At 38.8% G+C, this 15,564-nt stretch overlaps 1 protein-coding gene across 1 annotated transcript in view; it reads right to left on the reverse strand.

Moving 5' to 3' along the window:
• Positions 1-9,304, reverse strand: part of raph1a (Ras association (RalGDS/AF-6) and pleckstrin homology domains 1a) — a 34,806-nt gene extending 25,502 nt beyond the window's left edge. The window contains exon 1 of the mRNA XM_028436278.1: positions 9,111-9,304. The gene's annotated coding sequence lies outside the window, so the exon portion shown is untranslated. The remainder of the gene's footprint in view (positions 1-9,110) is intronic.
• Between the last annotated feature and the right edge of the window lie 6,260 nt (positions 9,305-15,564).

The raw sequence follows: 15,564 nt of genomic DNA on the forward strand, positions 1-15,564 counted from the left end.
TCTAAACTGTGTGGAACCTTTCTCATTTCACTAGTTCCTGGTCTACCCATAATACTGATGCACAGAGCACAACACCAGAAACAGGAGAACCAGAGCAATTATATTAATAATAGTTGTACTTTAAAGGAGGCGGTTCAGCAGAGGTTAATAGATTACACATATAATAGATCACACCAACATGTGATCATCTTCAGTCAGAAACTGATCAAAGTGATCAACGACAGAATCTGGATCACTGACTGATGATCATCACCTTCTGATTCTGCTCATGACAAACAATGGTTGTTAGCATTGGAAGCTAACAGGCTAATGGTGTCCTGTGGGGTTCCTCATGGCTTTGTTCTTGGACCCTGTGGTTTCAGACGAAAGGAACGGCTCTATGCGCACATGTCTATAGATGAGTGTGTGGTTAAAGTGTTTTTGTTCGTGTGACGTTATGAATCCCATCACTTTGTTTCCTGAACACAAACCAAACCTGAGGAGGAGCAAAGTGAAGGTGTCTTATCTTTGGTCACCTGAAGGTGGCACCCCAACACGGACACACAGGAAAGATCAGCCGCCCTGAACACACACACACACACCATCAGCTCCTTCTGCATGCTGACCTGGAACAGTACGACTTATACAAAGATGTGACTAAAACAGACCAAAGAAGAACCAAAGTCTGTAAAAACTACCAACTAAATCGGGGCTTTCGCCTTTAATTGACCATCTAATGTTGTTACATACATAGAATTTGTCCTCTACATTTAACCCATCCCTGAGGAGCAGTGGGCAGCCATTTTGGCGGCGCCTGGGGAGCAATTTGGGGTTAACATCCCACAGTGATGCCCCAGGTGAGGCTTGAACCGGCAACCCTCCGATTACAAGCCCAACGTCCTGAACCACTCCCACTCACTCCCATGGCTCTGTGACATCATCACCTCCTCACAACACACACCTCTACAATGCATGGACAGGTGACAGAACTATTTCACCATCATGATCTCTGCAGCTCTGAACTCTGCTGTGATTGGACGGCTGACGGACTGAACACACCTATGACACTTACAGGTTCTCCTTTAGAACAACTTTAACACTATATTTAATGAGATAATCAGAAAACGTTGGTTTAAAGTTGTGTTTGGTATGGAAAACAAGAGTCTCTGAGAGCTGAAAATGTCTCCACCCAACGCGGAAACACACACACACACACACACACACACACACAGAGGCTGTGCAGCTGCGTGTGTGTGACCTAAAAATAACAGAAGCCACAACATTAAAGGCTACACACACACACTGCTCTCATGTGCTGCTGAACTCAGAACCCAACATATTTATTTTAGTTTAAAGATTAAAAAAAACACACACATACACACACACACACACACACATATATACACAGAACAAATCCGTTAACTTGTGCATTGTGCCCGTGTAACCATTCTAAGTCTATGGGAAATGTAGATCAGACGTGCAGACGCAGGGAATGTGTTCGTATACGTGTTCAATAGACTGGTTCGCATGAATTTGAAAGCGATCCACCCCCCATACCCACACACGTACACACACACACACACACATATACACGCTATGGGGGTAGATCGCTTCTAAATTCATGTGTACCATGTTGTCTCTCATAGTTGAGGTTTACCTATGATTAAAATTACAGGCCTCTCATCTTTTTAAGTGGGAGAACTTGTACAACTGGTGGCTGAATAAATACTTCTTTGACCCACTGTACACACACGTATACACACCCACACGTACACACACACCCCCACGTACGTACACACACGTATACACACACACAAAAGCAGGCTAAGTGCTAAGCTAACAGCAGCGCTAACACAAATCACAGTTGATACTATGACTATTTTTATGAGAAAACAACAAGAATTGTGGGAAATGTAGGATTTCATGGAATAACTATAAAGTGCTTGACAATAGAAGCTGTGATGTCATCCCTCACACAGTTTACGCTCAAGTATGTTCACATCTTAAATCAGCTCTGATTCACACGAGGAGAAAGTTCATAGTTCAGATTGAGGATCTGTAACTGCCACAGCTTTACCCACAGATGGCTGCAGTTACTGTTGGAGGCTGAGGCTACAGCTTTTCTGCCGAGTCAGCATTGCTAGAACGAACCAATTACCTGTCCTGTTTACTTGGCTTCATCTGCTGATCTTTTTGTTTTTCCCAGAGAGCCATCCATACAGTGTTTTTCCTGCTTTTATTTGTCCATCTGTTACACTGAGAGTGTAACGTTTATGGCCTGAATGTGAAATGTGTGTATTAATACACAGATTCATGCCCGTTAGCGGCGCTTGTGACGCTGAGCTGATTATGAACAACAACGGGAGGCTGTTGGAGACACAGTGACTTGCTCGAGGGCTCGAGGCAGAGAAACCAACAAGTGTATGTTAAACCAAGCCTGAGTCGCACAAATATAGGGTCAGACTCAGTACAGACATATAGAGAATAGAGCTGTTCCTGTCTTGTAGGAATTGTTTTGTGTCTTCTTTGTATTCTTTGTGTGGGTTTATTGTCTTTGTGTTTAATAATTTAATAATTTTCATGTCGTTTTTGTGTCTTCACTGTTTGTGTTTAAATCTAATGTTGTTAGTATTCTTTAATATCATTTTATTGTAACTGTGTGTGCTCTTGTAGTCATTTTGTGTATTTTTTGTTGTTGTGCACAATGAAACTGCTGAGTCTCATATTTATCAGTGAAATAAACGCTGAGCCAGCGATTCTATCAGTGTTCTATGATTTAACAGGAAACGCAGAAGAAGAACAAGAAAAAGAAGATGTTACACAACAGATGCTGATCGACCGTGTGCATCCTGTTACTGTTCCCTCACGACACACACACACATACCATCACACACACACACACACTTAATGGGGGGGGTAGCTGTAGGGGGCGCAGTGGGGCTCCATCAGGTCAAACCTGAGAGGATGTGACAGACGTAGAAAAAGTAGATCAGCATCAGTGCTGGTGTGTGTGTGTATCTGTCAGGAAGAATCGTGCTCTCTGCAGAGCTGCTTTTTCCTACGCACAGCAAATACGTCAATGAGCTCCAGGGCTGAACGTCCACCAGGAGGAGCAGGACATAGAGCAGAAAGCTGAGCTCTGATTGGCTGCGTTCACAGAGCCATGGACCAGGTGAGGGTCAGGTCAGATCCACTACCCTCCAGTCCAGCAGGGGGCGGAGACTCACCTGTTCAATGTGAAAGCTACAGCTTACAGAGATGTTTTAGACGATGTGATGCTTCCAGCTTTGTGGGAACACTTTGACCATTAACCCCCCCACAGTAAACTCAGTCTCAGCAGCACACTCACTTCATTTAATCAAGTGTGGAACGTTAGATGTGGAAATGACTGTTTTTCAACAAAAACAGGAACATACATAAAAATAAAATAAAATAAATGATTATCAAACACACAACCTCATGTAAAGGTTTACAAATATTCACCAGTGGTGAAATAAACCAAAGTTTGAGTCCAAAATAAAAATGTAGAAGTTACAGAAAGAAAAATAGTTTCATATCCCAGTATAGAGCAATATTTATATTATAAATTAAAACATATTTATTCTTACATTCACACATGTAGTTATGGACCTAAAATAGTATTATATATATATGTTGATATATCCAGAGTGTGTGAGTCTAGAACCAATGTATATCTGACTAATCATTAGTGATGTGAACAGTCTATGTTCATAGCTCTAAGCTGATCACATTACAGGGAGCTGAGACATATGCTAAGTAGTTTACTGAACATGTTCCAGACCCAAACACACACTGACTTAGTGACTATTTAGAGGAGCTGACATGTCCACCAGACAGGATGTATAGCAGATCTATTTCTGTAGGTGGAGCTTATTACTATACCATATTTACCTTTCTATGTGATGGAGGACACATAACCCCCGCCCCACCACTACTTTATCCATATCTCAGTAAGTATTTAGCATGACCAAACTAAACATTTACAGTGTGAATATTAAATAATCGCAGAACAATTGGTAAAAATGCCAGAATTTTCTAGACTGAAGTGCGTGGGACATTTGTTGAAATGACATGGAGTGTTTAGATCTGCTGTTCTGACAGTAAGTGAAAGTGTGGCATTAACAGATCTCCATACACAGCCGGATCCTAAAGCAGCTCAGAGAACTTTCCAGTAGTTCTGATGCCAGGAACAACATCTCTGAACGCCTCCAGAACCACAGACACAGACACAGACACGGCGTCTGCTCGTCTCACACAAACACCTTCAGTTTCCACTGAGGGCTTCAAACCCAGCGTCCAATCAGATCAAAGGATACATCAGACTCTCTAACAAACATTCTTCAGAACATTCACGTGTCCTCACGTCTGCGTCACTACTCTGGCCCATCCTTCTGCCTCAGGCGACCTCCAGCAGCAGCGGTACCAGACATTTAGAATCAGCACACCCTGTAAACCAGAGACTGAGCTGGAACAGGCCGAGGAGAACGAGGCTCGAAAGGAGCATAAACACACCACGGGAAAATAAGGAAGAAATGAGACCAGAGTTTCCATGAAGCGTTGCCACATCTGTGTGAAATTACAGAGAGGAGAGGTTCTCCAAGTCAACATTCCCTCCTCACTGAGAGAGAAAACCTCAGCCTCTATACTTTCCCACGCTCACTGAGAACACTACACTGCTGTCACACACACACACACACACACACACACACACACACACACACACACACACACACACACACACACACACACACACACACACACACACACACACACACACACACACACACACACACACACACACACACACACACACACACACACACAGAGAGAGGAACCTCAGTCAGCATCAGCCACAAACATGTGGAATGGATGGTACATGCTAAGCTAACCAAACATGTGGCCTGGTCGCTACATGCTAAGCTAACCACACATGTGGACTGGTTGCTACATGCTAAGCTAACCAAACATGTGTAGTGTCTATGTATAGCGGTTCTTCCTCTCAGAAGAACATTTATTGTCTGTAATACATGGAACACAAAGATTCATCTTTAAGATTCTCCCTCACCTTAAAGATACAGCACGTTATTGTTTGGAATATGAAACAGACGCTGCACAGACTGTCAGAGGAAGTGTAGACTGTATGATGATAGATTAGAGCTTCTTTTATTAGTGGAGACAGAGATTATAGTAAACAATAGTTTATTTTATTGGAGGGCGACCAATAACATCACAGGCTGGACTGATTGTACAGATGATTGATGAGTCAGAGTATGAGTGCACACGTCTGTTTTCAGTGCACAAAGTTCTCCTCAAGTCTTTGAAGATTCTTCCTCTCCAAGTCTGTAGAAAAGTCCTCCTCCTCACTACGTTAGAGCGACGCACACACACCTCCATCTCAACAGGATGTTCATAGTACACGTTAGAGGTGGGAACCTCTGGGTACCTCACGATACGATACGCGATACACAGCTCACGATAACGATTGTTTCACGATATGACGATTATTGATATGTTGGTCAAAAATCAATCTACAATAATCTATGCCATAACAAGAAAAAAAAGATTAAGTGAAAAAATACAATATTTATTTTATATCTGAAAGACAATAAATATAAAAAGTGTCCCATGAACAGTGACACTATTTTAGTGTAAATAAGTGTCAACATACCAATGTAAACAAATAAGTGTCTCTAATAGTGCTTTATGTGAACAATAAAAAGGGTCTATCTCACCAGTGACATCATTATAGTGAAATATTACAGTAAACAATATATTGGTTCCTTCTACAAACAGTGACAATATTTATGTGACGACGTAGCTGCACATTTTAGTGAAAAAGTAGAAAAGGTTTTTGGAAAAAAAAAAAAATCGATACTTAACGCGAGCATATCAATAATCGATCGTGTGAAAAAATATCACAATAATCGTCGAATTGAGATATCGTCACACTCCTAGTACACGTGTTGGACATCCATCCTCATCCATCAGCTACTGCATCCATCCATCCCTGATATGACTGAACACACACACACACACACACACACACACACACACACACACACACACACACACACACACACACACACACACACACACACACACACACACACACACACACACACACACACACACACACACACACACACACACACACACACACACACTCTTAATGCAGTATCCAGATGGATGAGAGCAGACCATTTCCTTCTGCAGGACAAACAACATCCACCATAGTTTGATGTCCAGTGGATCAGAGCTGTAATAAAACCTGACATAGACATATAGAGAATAGATCTGTTCATATTAGTACAAACATGACAGTCTGTGCAGCGTCCGTTTCATATTCCAAACAAACATGTTGTGTATGTTTCAGCTGAGGGAGACGGAAACATAGATGAATCCTTGTATATTTCCAAGGGAGAATGTACAGCTAACATGCTAACATTAGAATTTACAGCTAATATTAACGTTTACAGCTAATATTAGCATTTATAGCTAGGTCAGTGTCAGACGTGGATGTGAGCTTCTGTTAGACGTTGTTGGAGCTCAGTAAGACAGTGTTACTGTATCTAACAGGAATGATCGTCCAATCATAACTGGACCCTTTGATGACCTCACCGTGTCTGGAGGAGCAGGGCTCGGTTCCAGAGTGCTGAACTTCCTGTTCTAATGAGGGACGTCAACATCTGCAGCATCTGCAGAGTCAACATGACATCAGACAAAAACTGGGATCCACCCAGTAGAGCCTTTAGACCAGTGGTTCTCAACCTTTTCAAAATAAAGGTCCCAGAGAGCGGGGACCCTCCAAAATAAAGCTCGCATAGAGCGGGGACCCCCACTGTAGCTGAAGGTGGTTGAACACAGACATGAACATTGAAGAACAGTCATGTGGAGACAGGACCATCTATAAGGGGGAATAAAGGAGAGATTTTTGGGGTCCATCCATAAAGTCAGTAAAATGATGGTCCATTGTTCTATGAATCTGTGATAACCACATTTATTTATTCATCTGAATAATATCCACTGTTATCCAGGAACATTTATTATTATTATTATAGTCATCTTAAAGATGGACATACTGGTTTTAATCACTAATTCAGTTAAAAACCTGCCTTTTCCCCCTCACCTCTCCTTAAGTTGTTCTCCCATTTCTCATCTAAATAAGGGGCGCCCCACTCTGTGCTCCCATGTTATAAATGTTATGTGTGATTGTCTTCATGATTTCTTGTGAGATGAAACTAAAATGAAATGTCGTTGCTCTGTAACATGTGTAGTCCACAGGAATTGGTTAAAAGTTATAAATTAGAGTGGACAAAAACAGGCAGAAACAGTGGTAAAAAGGGTTTAAAGTGTCAAAATTGGAACAATTAGTTTAAACTGGTAAAGAATAGACATGACAAATGGTGAATGTGGTTAAATTATCAAAAATAATCATGAAATCTGGTGAAAAGAGGTTAAAAGTGGCAATAATGGGTCAACATATGTGACATTAGGTGTAAAAGTGGTAGAAATGGTTTATTAATGCTGTTTGGAATTGATGTTTGGAAAGTGGAAAAATGTGCAGAAACGTCATTAAAATGTGATGTAGAAGTGTCAGAAATGGGAGAAATGTAGCAAAAATACATGAAAAGGAACAAAAATATGGCAAGAAAAAGTGATGAAAATAAGTTAAAATATGGTGAGTTTGGTGAAGTTGTAGAAAAACTTTAAAAATGAACAAAAATGAGCTCAAATTGTTCAGAAAATTATTCTTAGTGTCCAGAACATTAGACGCACTTTTACTGTCAGTCTGTGCAGTGGCCGTGTCGTGTTTACGTGACATTTTGTGTTTAAATTAAAATATTGTGAATCTTTTTTTTTTTTTTTTTTTAAATGTAGTGTTATTTTGTAGTTAATGTATTTTTAAAGATGAATTTTGTGTCTTTTTGGTGGTTTGGTGTAATGTTGTGTCTTAGTAGATGATGTCCTGGTCTTGCTGCAGTGGAATTAGGCCAGTGGAGGAGTTTCATACTCCAGTTCACCCACAGCTCAGTCAGGAGAGCGGGCAGATGGCCCAGTTAGCAGCACGCCTCTGTCTGAGCTGCTTTTTACCAGAAAACATGTTCAACAAACCACATTATTCATTTAAAATGCAATAGATTTAAAAACACAAAGAACTTTAGTTAAAACAATAGATTTCCTTTTATATTTTCTATGATAACTGCTTTTACATGTCCTGATAACACAGGTTAAACCTATAATAACATCATGTGACTTTCTACAACCGTATAAAACCGTATTAAAAATAATTGATATAATATTCTCTGCTGCAAAGCCTTGATTTATTTATTTATTTTTTTAAAAGAAGTAGAAGCTTTTTTCTGACAAATATATATACACACACACACACATATATATGTAAATTCATCAATGACGTTACTCTTAATTATTATTTCCAACTGCATTTCTTTTAGTTAAAAAGGTTTAAATGTATAAAAAGTTTCCAAATATGTAGTAAATGAGTATATATGCACTCGCATTAATTATAGTCCTGAATAAGATTTCAAAGTATTTCTATATTTATTTCCATCATAATATTCATGCAAACCTTGCCTGATGATGAACATTTTATGAAACATCACGCAGTGAAATCCTTACGTCATTGACCCAAATATATAAGTTTGTAATAAATAAAAGTACATTTTAAAAATGAAACAAATTGTTTGGTATTAAATGATGGATCTCGTTTGAACACTGTAGCTTTAATTTAACTAATGATTATTGAAATACTACACACACACACACACACACACACACACGATGCTCAGTGTGACCTTTAACGGGCCGCGGGCCTCCAGTAGAGAACCACAGCTGTCTCAGTGATGCGCAGCACTGGTTTCACTGGTGCAGCAGGGAACACGCCCGTGCGCGTGCGTGTGTGCGTGTGTGACGGACACGCCTCGCCCCGGTAAGCCGGGCCGCTGTCAGCCGGGCTGCGGAGCTCCGAGGCCGGCCTGAGAGTGGGGATGAGGAGCCTGTGATGGAGCTCCATCAGCTCCTCCAGGGCCTCCTCAGCGCACGGTTTGACTCATGCAGGAGAAGAAAGCAGACACCGTTTACCGTTCACTTACCGGGGGGAGGGGGAGGGGGACCCTGTGCGGGTCTCCCGGTACCGGCCGCGGGGCTCCTTCCGCCGCTAACAAGGCTGAGGCTGGGCCGGGTCTACCGGTTCTGGTCCGGGTCTGTGCTGCTGTCCTGGTAGTCCAGATCACTGCCACATTGGATCCGACGGCGCTGCGCTGCAGTCACACCACACGCACGTAGCACGGCCGGTTCCGGCCTGGGACTTTCACAATAAAAGCGTCAGTTTCATCTCTGCGAATTATTTCTGTTATTGTGTGTGTGTGTGTGTGTGTGTGTGTGTGTGTGTGTGTGTGTGTGTGTGTGTGTGTGTGTGTGTGTGTGTGTGTGTGTGTGTGTGCGTGCGTGCGTGCGTGCGTGCGTGCGTGTGTGTGTGTGTGCGCGTGCCCATATGGAAGTAGATTTATGTTTTTATTATTTAAACAAAATTATTATTATTATTATTCAATCTCAATTTTTCTTTTTCTTTTTTTTTTTTTTTTTTTTTTTGCATTTGGACACTTTTTTTCTTTGATTGAAATAATTTTTTTGATTGAAGTAAAAAAAAAATGTTTCTTTTTGTTTTTTATTATTGAATAATAAAGACACAAATCTACCTTCATACAGTCATGCTCATTATACCTTTGATGTCTTATGTTTGTTCTAGGAAAGGTACATTTATTTCTATAGATCATTTTATACACAAGGCAATTCAATATGCTTAGCATGATTAAAAAATGCAACAAAAACATTTAACAGTTTAAAAATCAATAAAACATTTAAAATGATTAAAAACCTCGCTCTGTCATACGCAGTAGACTATTCTACTATAAATACTTCTATTTGTGTCTCTTTTTTATGTCTCTGATGTCTCACCTTTTGTAAAGTGTCTTTGAGCTCCTGTGAAAGCCCTTTCTAAATAAAATGTATTATTATTATGTCCACCTCATTGTCCTCAAACAAAAAAACCAACCCAGCACTAACATGTTAGTATTACTAGTAGTTAACCTTTTTAAGGCTGGTTTTAAACAAACTGTCCACAGTTAAAACACTTTGCTCAAAATTACTGTCAAAAATATCTACAAATAAATAAATCAGTGATAATGAATGGCTGGAGGAGTTTACATGTTCTCCCTGGAAATGAGAACAAGTGTGTATAGAAGCAGGTAAAGTGTTATGATTGGTTAATATTATGCTGAGTCATGCTGGTGCTGTTTATTCCCACAGTCTCACTGTGTGCGTTTGTGATTAAACATGTTAGTCAGCGGTTTACTCTTATTGTGAAGGAGTGACTACTTCACATCCTGTGTGGCTCTTTGTAACCTGACACCTCTTCTGCTCCACACCGGATCCCAAAAAAACTCCGCGGGAGCGCGGATGCATGCCCTGCGCGCGCTCCCGACGCCTTGTTTCCTGCCCTGCCCAGCGTCAGCCAATCAGCATCCAGCTCTGATGAGCTCATTCTATTCTATTGTTTTTTATTTTATCTCTCTCTCTCACACACACACACACACACACACACACACACACACACACACACACACACACACACACACACACGCACACACACACACACACACACACACACACAGGTGTAGCTCCACCATCCAATACCAGGTCAGACTCCTCCCACTATGAGGAGGTCCCACTGGTTGGGGTCCTGGAGCCCCTCCTGGTCCTTCCATGGTAACGAGTCCAGATAAAGAACCATAAACCGGTGTCACAGTTTACCTCCATACTGACATTATAACGCTAAAATAATCCAATAAACAAATAAAACTCGTGTCCGTTCACTTTGAAAACAAAAATAAACACAAATTTTGGTAGTTGGTAGTGCGCATGTGCACGTATCTCAGTGCGATGTGAACGCAGACCATGACACGGTTCCACAGGTGAATCTGATCTAGATTCAGTCTCCCATGGTAGCCACATGCTAACATGCTAACATGCTATCGTTTTGTCTGAGGGACATTTAGCTCCAGTGTTGGTAAAGCTTCTGATGTGTCAGCGTAACAAAACATAAAGTGGTGTTTTTCAACCTTGGGGTCGTGACCCCATGTGGGGTTGTGTAATTAAAATGGGGTCTCCAGAAATGTCTCGCGATAAGACTTTTTACACTCTCAGAAATCTTGCTCTTGTTTAGTTCTTACATGAGGTCAAAGGTCAAGACGTATAAACTGGCCTTGGCTGACAGAGATTAGATCATTTTTCCCGTTACAGCGTTGATTCCTTCAAAGATTTTTTGTGGAAACATGGTATCGGTTTCTGACGACCATGTTAGCTGCTAAAGCTAATGCGGCTACATCGGCCTGTTTAGTGTTCATCTTGTGAACTTCCTGTGTGTAAATGTAATTAAAATAATAAGTGAAATAATCATGGACCTGGTCAGTGAATGGTAAACCTCGTAAATGTACCTTTTCACAGTGAGAACTCATACTGTCCTTTTCACACTCGTCTCATCAATAATAATAATAATAATAATACATTTTATTTATAAGCACTTTTCAAAAACTCTAAAACACTTTACAGTTGTTAAAACATTTACACAAATGAAAAGAGAAACTAAGAATAATACAGTAAATACATAACAATCATAAGTTAAAGGAGTGTAAACAGAGGAGGCGTGTCACTGATACTGGTTCTAACATCACTTTTACTAAAGTGCTCAGATATGAGCATCATTCCTGGGTACAGTCTGAATCCTCCCGCTGGAGACCCAGGTAGTCGGTGTTTTCATTCACCAGGGGTCACCTGTGTGGAAACAAGAGGACTGCCTTGTTTCCATACTGCTGCTGAGCTGCTCCATCAGTTTTTAAAAGTGCTGAGATCAGCTGAAAGTGACATCAGAGGAAAACCCTGGCCCCTCCTCCTGTCTGAATATGTGTAATATTAATAATATAAACACTAATTCAGGGTGGGGGGTGGGGGGGTCTGCAGTGCCTATCTCACACTGGGCGTTAGACAGGGGGTACACCCATTATTCATTCAAACACACACTCACATTCACTCCTACGACCAATCTAGAGACTTTATTCACCCTAACATCACGTTTTTAGATTGTGGGAGGAGCCTGAGTGCACAGAGGAAGAACATGCAAACTCTACACAGAAAGGACCCAAATGTCCACCCCAGGGCTAGGACGCAGAACCTTTTTGTTGTGAGGCGGACATGTTAACCACTAATCCACAGTGTGCCCTATTACCATTATTATTATTATTATTATTATTATTATTATTATTATTATTATTGCATTTATTTATTTATTTTTAATTGTTCTTTACCAAACACAATCTCAAACAACTGTATTCTAAACTTTCAGTTTATCAAATATAAATATAGTTTAAATATAATACAGTATAAAAATATCTTGTGAAATCAAAATGGGGTCACGACCTGAAAAAGGTCGCCTCAGTCGTTAGGGACTTGGGTTGGGAACCGAATGGTTGTCGGTTCAAGTCTCAGTGCGGACCAGAAATACGGAAGTTGTTCTGGTAATGCAGAGATGCCCCTTGAGCAAGGCACTGAACCCCAACATTGAAGATGCACTTCCCTCATAGTTAAAGCATTGTGATATCTCTCCATTAATGCATGTGTGTGAGAAGCATTTCATTCATAAACGCTGATTCATGTTTTCTCCTGCGGGACACACTGGATGCTTTTAAGGACCCGAGTTGGCCCCCGGGCCTTGACTTTAACACGTGTTCTGAGGGAATGAAGAAGTCGCCCTGCAGTCCAAACTCCTCCATCACTAAACTCTGGTTCTCCATCCACCAGATAACTGAGCCCAGCGTGTGAAACATGTACTCTTATTACTGGTTTTTTGTAATTTTTATTATTTATTTATGATATGAGTGTGTGTGTGAAATTTATGCTACTGGACACTTAAACTTCCCCTTCTGGGGATGAATAAAGTATATATAAATATCACCACCAGGTGGAGACAGAGAGTGATTATCAGGTTCTGATCTTTTCCAGGCTCATCATAAGTTCTGAAAGGTTACTGTATTCATTAATCTCATTATTTAAAAATATTGTACATTATAAATGTCCATAAATCATCTATCAAAACCTGCTATTTAGCAAAAACAACAATAGTATGAGACATGGCTCTGCAGGGATTTTATTTGACCAAAAACCAAATCTAAATGTTGACAACGAACGTTCATTATTAAAGCGACTCATGTATGAAGACAGTCACTGCCAAATGAAATATTAACGTAAAGGTATTTAAAATATTATTAAAACAGTTCTTTTGAGGCATAAATGTATGAAAGTTTTCTATTTGTGTCATTAAGGAAGTGATCTGAACTATGAGACCAGCAGAGATCTGAGAATATTTAACAGTAATGTATTATTATGGTTGAAAATGGAAATGAAATGGAGTTTGCATTTGATTGTATTGAGATAATGTTTCATGATATTTAAATAAGTTATTACTAGTATAATGAACTGATTTTTGTTTAGACGATGTAAATGTAAAATGATTGTATCAGAAGAATAGCATCAGGTCGACTGTACTAATGTGATCCACAATTAATAAACATAAATGTTTCCTCATCATAAAAGCTTTTTATATGTTTATTTGAGCTGTGGATGTTTGAGGAATAACAGACGTAGATAAAGTTCTTTATGATGAAATCCTTCGTTAGACATTTTTTAACTGGTTCATCAACAATAAACACATTTTTAAACCAATACACAAGCATCCATTCAATGCTTTTCTTCACTTATTTAGGAACTTGGAACATATTTCTTATGTATGACAAGCAGGGTAGGGTCAATTACATTATCAATTATCCATGTTAAATTACAAATAAATTACAATCACTGTGACCACCATTTTTTCCAATTATAATTCAATTACAATTATTTTTATCCCCAGAAAGTCAATTAAAATTACATTCTCAATTACTAAAGTTCAATTACAATTAATCACTGTTAGTGTCGTTAAAATTACTTGCACTTTAAGACATTAATATTTTTGTCTCAAAGGTTAAATAATTTTTGTTGAAAATTATTATTGTTTATGATGTGAAAATATGTAATATTTTCTAAATAAGATGCATTTATTGAGCTATAAAGTATTTATTTTTTGATATACCCTTCTTTGGTTTAGTTTAAGAGGCTGTGAGACCTTTAACACTTTAACACCAGCTGGTCCCAAAACCTGATCAAATGAAATGATCAACTCATCATCAAGCTCTGCAGAAGTCTGATAACGATGGTGTATTTTACTAAGCAACAAACATCACATTGTCCACAATGAACATAACAGTTATTGTTGTAAATTGTTCTGTAAATGTGTAAACTACTGTTCTAATTATTGTATCATTTATTATCTGCCCTAGTGACAGGTGACACGAGGTAGTGATTTTATTTATTATGTGTTAACTGTGACCAAGTTATGTGTTTAAAGTCTGTATTTACATCATGTCCTGTAGTTTTTAAATACCTAAGATCACAATGACTGAGTCTGAAATAAATAACCTAATAAAAGTGAACCTTCCTCTTGTGTTAGCTTCCTGTTAGCATCTCTAATGCTAACGGGTCCTAAATCAACTGTAAAATAAACTAAAAACTAATATCTATCATGTCATTTATTTCCTATCTATTGATGACCTTGTTAGAATTCATAATCAATGAAAATATAGGTTTTAATATTTATGGTGTGGACGTCTGAGCCTTTTTTGTGTCAATAAACCCCTAGATTTATATTTATTTTATTAATGGTAAAATGTGGAAAAGCTTGGTATGAAACATATTTTAATAAATGTTAATTATTAAATACATATGTGTAGAACTGTACATAGAACTGTAACATGGTTCCAAAGTTTAGCATTAAATTATATTTGATAATGTTTTATAGAATTTTCATGGCAATTACAATTACAAAGTCAATTATCTAGTGATTTAATTACAATTACAACAGCAACATATATTTTTCAAATTACAATTATGCCATAATTGTAATTAATTATCAATTACAATTATAATTAACCCCTACCCTGATGACAAGGGTGTAACCAAATAGTCAACATGTGACATAATACGAAATACTTTATTAAAAAAAAAAAAAAAAAATCAAATATAAAATTGTGATTATATTTGATTTGATAAAAGTGGATCATCCTAAAGTGTCTGTACTTATTGTTTTATTTATTGTTAGACGTTAACTCCAGTGCTTTTTATGCTGTTATTTATTGCACTGATAAATAAAAATGATTAGTGTTTCACTTCAACTCTTGAATATAGTAATTTGTCACACAATTGTTCTTTAGTGTATAATAATAATAATAATAATGGTGTTTTTCCTTGTGGCACCATTAAAAAAATGAAATAAACATGTTTTATTACAGCAGAGAAAGAATCGACCAATCACGCATTTCCTTACTTTATTCAGCTAAAACCTGGAGGTTTACTTACAATAACTTCTTTTTTCCCTTCCATTTGTAATTGGCCCTATAA

The sequence above is a fragment of the Gouania willdenowi genome, chromosome 21, assembly GCF_900634775.1.
Source record: "Gouania willdenowi chromosome 21, fGouWil2.1, whole genome shotgun sequence".
NCBI lineage: Eukaryota > Metazoa > Chordata > Actinopteri > Blenniiformes > Gobiesocidae > Gouania > Gouania willdenowi.